Genomic DNA, 7,752 nt, shown 5'->3' with positions numbered 1-7,752 from the left:
GGCGGGGGGAGCAGGTGCGGGCCAGAGGCGAGGACAGCGCCCGGGCACGGAGCCGTGGGGCGCGCACGCTCCCAGGTAGGTCGGGGGAGGCGGAGGGGACGCCCCGAGCTTGCCCCGTCCCGGCGCGGCGCTTCGCGCCCCTTCACGGCCTCCCTCCGCGTGTCCCCGGGAAGTAGGGCAAAGCTTTTGGAAAGGGGGGTGGGTCTTCCCCAAACTTCCCCAGTTTCTCTAAGATTTTCAACAAGGAAACGCGGCTAACCGAGTGGGTAAAAGATCAGAGCAAGGCGACACGTTTTGATCCTCCCTTCAGCTATCTCTGCTATGGGAGCCGCTGCAGAGCGGTCTGTGTTGTGTCCTTTTGACCAGCTGGGCACAGGGTTTCTTGCCTGTTTTCTTGACGCTTGGAGTGTGGAAAATGTTAAGAAAACAGCTAGAGTCCAGTTTGGTTCTGAACTCAGAAGGAAACAGCTGCCAACTAAATAATGCATTTAGTCCTCCTGGAAGAGGTCCCAGAAAGCGGCAGAGGTTAACTAAACAGAAGTTTAACTTGAAGTTGGCAAAATGTGTTTACATATAATATATAGTGGTGCTAAAAACTAAACGGAGATCTGGAAAGAGAGTCCGTGATCTGGTTTGTTTTCCACTTTAAGTCTGTTTGGCTAGAAACGAGTTTAATTTTTTCCCGCCCCCCAATAACAAAATCAAGTAAAAGTCATGTTTCTTTTTGCAAATATTGTAAACATGACTGCAGACAAAGCAGAACAGCAGTTCCAATATCATTGCAAAGATTGTGGAAATGAGACTAAGTTGGTCTGTATATTTACTCTTTTGGTTTTGTTTAGGTTTCTTCTGGCTTCTTCACATAATAATAATTAACTCTTCATGGTACCGTATGTGACTTGCAGTGCATGAAACAAGGGCAGAGTTTGTCCAGATGAATCTTTCTTCTGTAGAAGCTAATCATGTGTGATTACTTATATAAAAAAGAGAGACTTATTTTTAGAAGTAGTTTGTGTGAAGATACATGGTAGCTAGGAGTTACTATGAGTTATCTGTACCTGTCCATTTGCTTAGGTACAAATGTTTGAACGTAGCTGGTTAACATTGCATGCCTAAGGCAACTTGAAGTTTTCATGGCTCTCAGAAAGTTAATGAGAGCCCTTGCTGCTTTGAAAAGTCAGGATGTCTGTACTTCAGTGTGTAAATTGATATATAGACACTTAATGACCAGCACCCAAATTAGAAAAAAAAGCAGCACCTTCATTTTAACACTGTGCAGCTGGTCCTGACCTGTGCTTGAGAAGTAACTGGCAGTTGCGGGGTTTAGAGAAGTGTAGCTCTGCAGAAGTACACCTTCACTACTGTCTGATTACAATAGCTAGCCATGAAAGTAGTTTCTTTAAGAAATAATGACTTGAAGGTGGTGAGTTGTTCCGTATGTATCAAATCAGTTACGAGTCACCTATAGAGAGCCATTCATGTGATCCCACTGACTTCTTCCTTTTTTAATATTGATAGTAGGAGTCGGAAAGGACTACTGAGCTTACAAGTGTAAAACTAAAAATCTTTATTCCAGAAAGCATTGCAATTTAAACCTCTGGATTTTTGATCAAACTTTCTGTAACAGGTGAAGCTTTCCATTTAACAGATCAGTGGTCTACAGAGCTAGACCCTCCTGAGGCTAGTGTGGTCTAAAACACTGATTTTTTTTTCTTGGAGTTTTAATGGTTAAACCAGCAGAAGACAAGTCTCAGCAAATGTGCAGTGGACGACTTGCTGATCTGTGAGTCACTGACACTATGGGAGCCATTATAGTCCATAGTGATAAAATAGTACTCGGGAAATTTAATCCACTAATTATTGACACAGAAGCTATAAATAGAGTTTATAATGAAAACACTGAGAAACCCGTAACTACCTTGTGCAGCTATAATACAGAAAGTGTTTTAAATGTTAAATAATTTCAAAAAGCTTTGCTTTTGATAGCATTGAGAACACAAAGTGAATATGTGCAATGATGAATAATAAAGTATCTATACAGTTAAAGAACATTTTTTATCTACTAGTTATTTAAAATGATTAGTATTTGTGCAGTCTCCACCACTTACAATGAATGTGCATTACAAGCATGCAAAAACTACAATTTTTGCTATATTCCCTAAAGAGAGAGTAAAGTACAAAGATTCTGTGGCTTAACCTATTTATTTGATTTATATGTCACCCTTGATTTATTTGACTTATTTGTCACCCTTCCCAACATGGCTTAGGGTGGCTTGTGATTGAAATAAAAGGAATGGGATTTTAAAGACAAGTTACGTTACAACTGTGGGCAGATCCAGGATTTCAAAGAGGGGTGCTGGAGATCAGTGACCAGCACTGCAGGAGTGGTTGCACACCCTGCTCCCCCTCCTCGTGGGCAGATCGTACTGTGGGAGCAGCAGGCGGAGACTTTAAGTCCCCAGTGAAGTAATAAGAGTCTCCCCCCTTCCTCCACTCTTGGCAGCCCTCCCTTTTCATCTACGCTCATGGCACGTTCCCCTCCCCTCCCAGTCCCCTTCTTGCCCTCTCTGCTTTTTTCTCTGGAGCAGGAAGGGGTTGGGGAGAACTGCTTGCCACTGCTGTTGGTGTCCCAGCCACTCTGGCTCCGCTCCAGTTAGGACTGTGGTGAGTGGTTGCATGGGGTACTGTTTCCTCTCCCTGCCCCTGCTCCTGGGCTGTTTAGGAACATCAGAGGGGGGACTGGGCAGAGGTGGGGAAACCCACCTGCTGCCACCGCTGTCCTCACTGAGCCCAGCTTCACACAGCCTGGCTGGAGTGGGGCCGCAGCAGCTTTGGAGCTCCTCCCTGATCCAGGTTAGCCAGAAACAATAACAGTGGTGGGTGGGAGAGGAAGGAATAGGAAGGGAGGGAAGGGGAAGCACCTCTGCCCATGAAGGGCAAAAGAGGGGATGCCAAGCAGACAAGGGGAGATGGGGAAGAGATTTTTACCTGTTTCTGAGACCTTGAAGTCCCCAGCTGCTGCTCTTGTGATCCAGAAGGAATCACTGTAATCCAAAGGGGGATGTAACAGTTCCACTACACACCCTATGGATGTTTGCAGTCTTTGCCCAGCTCCTGATAAATAGGTGGCCTCTTCAGAAAACCATATTTAGTAATAGATGGAGCTCTTCTGTTATTCTCAGAAAAGAGGCTAAGTACTGAATGCCCATGAAGACTGAGCAGCCCATTAAACTTCTACAATGGTTCCTCCTGCTCAGACCTGAGGCATGTTGGTGTGGCGATGTGGAGATAGTTGCTCTGTTGCAGACTTTATTGTACGTAGTGACTAAAGAAACGAAGGATCTTGGGCTTAATGGCTAAAATGTTGGTATTAGTCACAAGCAAAATCAGTTTCATGGCTAATTTCCAAATTGTTTCATTTATTTGAGTACAAAATCCACTATTGTACTAAATCACAAACAAATTGAATAAAATCCCATGGCCAGAGGTGCTGACTGAGGAACCACAGGCTTTACTGAAATCAATGGGAGCTGTGCCTTTGAAAATCAGGCCAGATGTGTGTAAGCCAAGACGTTATTCCTAGGATATTTTATCCTTAAAATTATCTATTTAATATTTAAAAGCAGCTGTAGCAGCGTGATTTTTTTTTTTTAAGGGCAAGAACAATCTGTGTGCATATAGTATTATGCTGCTATTTCCCATTAACCAGCAGCTGTTATTTTTTTTGTAAGCAAATACAAATCATCTGTGATATTCTAATAACTGGGTTCCTGCAAGTTTCTGACCTCTGAGATTCAGAGTGCTTTTGATTTCAGTTTGGTCAGTCAAATCAAATAAATAGGTAACAGAAAAAAGCTTTGATCCAGCAACTCATACTCATGTAATCTCTGTTAGGGAAATCCTGGCCCCACCTAAGTCAATGGGAGCTTTGTTTTTACATGGATCAGAGTTGAAAAACAGTCAAATTAACAATAACAGCTAAATCAGTAATACCGATGCAGCACTATTAACCAATTCCATACTCTTTTTATTACTAATATTTTGTGCAAGTACTAGTGGACCATTCCAATAGGACAAATTCTTTCATTCCCCTCATTTTAATTTGATATTTAATATACAAAAAAAAATTTACAATAATAAGGTGATTGGAGTTGAGTGAGGAAGGGTCTAGGAGAAAAAAATCAAATGTTTTTGACATTTCTCCCCTGTGAATAGGTTAGTTCCCCAGAGGTGGGAGCATGCAGGCCACCAGGTCATTCTACCTCTATTTCAGCTTGAATACTGAAAGTCCCAATCTTGAAACCACATTCCCGTGCCAGTAGTCCCAAGAAGTTGTACTACATATGTAATAGCCTGATTTTATTTTCATTATCCTCCTCCTTTCCATCATCCTGTTTGCCAATTCCAATTAGAGATAAGACCACAAATATTACAGAGGCTTTCCTTACTGTTTGATTCTATAACACTTAGCATGGTGGGCTCTAATCCTAACTGGGGTGTTAAGTACATTTGCAATACCAAACTACTTGTATACGGGGGCAAACTTGTTGGGCAACTATCCAAGATTCTGTGCTGCAAGGACAGGGTACAAGTAGAGCTGCCCCACCTGCATCACTGGTGCAGAAAGTTATTCACTGTCCTTATGTCTTGTCTTATATCTATCAGTGCCACCTGAAAATACTTGATAGCATTTGTCCTCTGACTTTTTTTTCAGGACTGAACTATAGGTAGAAATCTATCAGGGCAATAAAAAAACCTATTACCTGCTAAGAAAGATAATACACCTGCATTCTCAGAATGCCCCGTTCCCTGTTTACTGTGACTTACTGGGAGGAGCTCATTATTTTTATTGTTCATTAAAAGGAGTTCATAATTTATATTGGTAAAGAGATCCAAACTTGTGATCGGATCCAGCCCACTAAGAGCAGCAGCAGCTATTATCCTACTCTACCAATTCTTATCTATAGACTGCTACAGGGCTTGGCTTTATCAGCCCACTTTATTCAAAGTAAATGTAAAATCTTTGGAAGGCCAATTGATGCCAGAAACTTCACTCAGCAACAGCTTTCCCAACTATACAGTTGGTCTGGTAAAATCCTTGCCTCATACACTTCCTGGATCATCACACCAACAACAATATTTCAACTCTACTGTGAAACCTCTGGAAGGGATCATCTAGTAATGGACAGCAAGGCATCTGTACACTGATGACACCCAGCTCTGCATTTGTTTTTTGCTAGCATGGGCGATTGTGTTTCCCATTTCTGGTGTTGTTGGAACCAGGATAAAAAAAGGCAGTAAGAAAAGGAAAGCGTTGTTAGGAAATGGCTGGAGCTATAACTTCATCTTCTCTTCAGGACCTCTGTCCATTCCTAGTTTCAAAGTGTGTTTGGTTTCTTGCTATGCCTGTTCCCTGGCAATTGGGTCTGAAAATGCATGTAACCTTACAAGACACCTAAGACTTCCTTTTTGGCTACAACTGGGGGGAGCAGTAGGAATCTGTGCTTCGTTTTGCCTCCAACCTCTATGTAGTCTACCTGGATGAAAGTAACACAAAAATAGAGAAACAAAACAGCACCCCTGAGTTTTAAACTTCTGAATGCAATAGGACCTCAGTATTTCAGTGGCAGCCTGTCCTCTGTGGTGGCTGCTCTTGATGAGAATCCAATGACTTACAATATCCAAGATGGAAGGTGTAGGGCGTTAGAGGCATGACCTTTTCTCCTGAAGCCTTTTGGGTGTTAGTTTCCTACCAGGAGATCAAGATGAGCCAGGCTTAGGATGGGAACCTTCTGTTGCACAGTTATGCTAACATCTGATAACATGGACATAAATTATTTTAATTTCCATAGATTAGCATCTGATTCTTGATACAGTCAAGAGACATTGTTTTCTGTGCTTCAGATGAAATCCGCCTTTTTGAAATCTGACATGCTAATTTTGCTGACTTCATGCTTTCCCTGTCTCGGGATCTAGAATACTGTTGTACTGTGATCACTTCCTCCCAAGTTACCCATCACCTTCACATCCTCTACCAATTTTTCTCTATTAGTCAGGACAAGATCCAAGACAGATGATCTCCTAGTTGTATCCTCCACTTTCTGGAGCAAAAAGTTGTCCTCCACACAGGTTAGGAACCAGCTTGACATTTTATGTTTGGCTGCATTTTTCTTCCAACAGATGTCTGGAAAATTGAAGTCTCCCATCAGTACCATCCCACAGCTTTTGGATAGATTTGTCACCTGCTTGAAGAATGCCTCATCCACCTCCTTTTCCTGACTGGGTGGCCTATAATAAATCCCCACCATTATATCAGTGCTGCATTTTTCACCTTTCATCTTCACCTTTTGTCTTCACATTCTGTTTTGCAGTCTTCTTTCTCCTGAACCAGGGAAGAGGGTATGTGCTTCTGTCATACAGGGCAACACCACCACCTTTTCTCCCAACACTGTCTTTCCGGTTACAGAGTGTAACCCTTGATGATGACATTCCAGTCGTATGCGCTATCCCGCCAGGTCTCAGTGGTGACAATCAGATCATGGTTCTTTTCACAGGCTGCAGCTTCCAGCTCATCTGGTTTATCCCCCATACTTTTTGCATTTGTTTACATGCGTTTGGACGTCTTTTGCATTTTGACCTCCTTGCTTCCCTTTTGTGCCACTAGTTACAGTCCTGTAGTTCTCTGGCCTTTTCCCAGAGTTGAGTTGCTTCTCTGAGTCCTTTCCCCTCTGGACTGCTTGCTCTGTTGCTGGATGGTTTTGAACACCATCCCCTGTGGAACCTAGTTTAAAGGTTGACCAGGTGATGCCCAAAGATGCTCTTCCCCATTCCCCTTAGATAGATCCCATCTCTTGATAGCAGTCCTCCTCCCAAGAGCATCTGCCCGTTGTCAAAGAAGCTGAAGCCTTCGTGTTGACACCACCATCTCAGCCACACATTCACTTCCAGGATACAGTGGTCTCTGCCTGGACCCTTGCATTCCACGGGGAGAATCGATGAGAACACCACTTGTGCCCCAGACTCCTTGATCCTCCTGCCAAGAGCCTCATAGTCACCTCTGATCTTCTTGGTGTCATTCTTGGCAGTATTGTTGGTGCCTACATGGGCAAGCAGGAACGGGTAGTGGTCTGAAGGATGGCTGAGCTTTGGCAGTCTCTCTGTGATGTTCTGAATTTGGGCCCCCGGCAAGCGGCACACCTCCCAGGCCCCCAAATCTGGAGGACAAATTGGTGTCTCTGTACCCTGCAGAAGGGAGTCACCAACTACCACCACTCTCTTCTCTTCCTTCTTGATACAGTGTTCATGAAGCCCCTGACCTTGGGGCCTTGCACTTCTTGCTCTCTAGGCTGCTGCTTCTTCTGCCTCATGCCTGCAGGTGTCCTCTCCTCTGCTTTTTCCTCAGCAGTTCCATTGGAGAGTGCTTGAAAGCAGCTACTGACATCAATCCGCTGGTCTTCAATTCTGGGAGTCGTTCTTCAAATAGTTCCATGCTGCTACTTGTCCTCCTTGCCTTTTGGGTTCTCCACTACCAGCCTCTCATAACTCTTGTCCAAGTAATCTTCTTGGTTCCAGATGCAGTACAGCATGGATACCTGCATTGGTAACGTGTACAGGGTGCGTGCGGGTGCATGTGCACCCCCTGAGATAGGCCATGCTCATCCTGAGAAGCGCCGGCGGCACTTCCGGGCTTGCTACCAGCATTTCCACTGACAATTGGCTGGGGGGGGGGGGGCCCCCCCCCCCCCGGGCGCG

General features: G+C 44.1%; 1 protein-coding gene across 6 annotated transcripts in view; it reads left to right on the top strand.

Annotated features, from left to right (window-relative positions):
- Nucleotides 1–7,752, top strand: part of LEPR (leptin receptor) — a 78,811-nt gene that overhangs the window by 901 nt on the left and 70,158 nt on the right. For 3 of the 6 annotated variants that reach the window (XM_025212550.1, XM_025212545.1, XM_025212551.1), the window contains exon 1: nucleotides 7–75. The exons of 1 other annotated variant lie outside the window; for it this stretch is intronic. The gene's annotated coding sequence lies outside the window, so the exon portion shown is untranslated. Of the gene's footprint in view, nucleotides 1–6; nucleotides 76–749; nucleotides 811–2,591; nucleotides 2,665–7,752 lie in introns of those variants that run through there. 2 more of the 6 variants (XM_025212549.1, XM_025212547.1) reach the window with 2 other exon arrangements.

Source organism: Alligator sinensis, unplaced genomic scaffold, assembly GCF_000455745.1.
Source record: "Alligator sinensis unplaced genomic scaffold, ASM45574v1 scaffold982_1, whole genome shotgun sequence".
Classification (NCBI taxonomy): domain Eukaryota; kingdom Metazoa; phylum Chordata; order Crocodylia; family Alligatoridae; genus Alligator; species Alligator sinensis.
The sequence above is the reverse complement of the archived record's forward strand: the minus strand, read 5'-3'. Positions and strand labels throughout refer to the sequence as shown.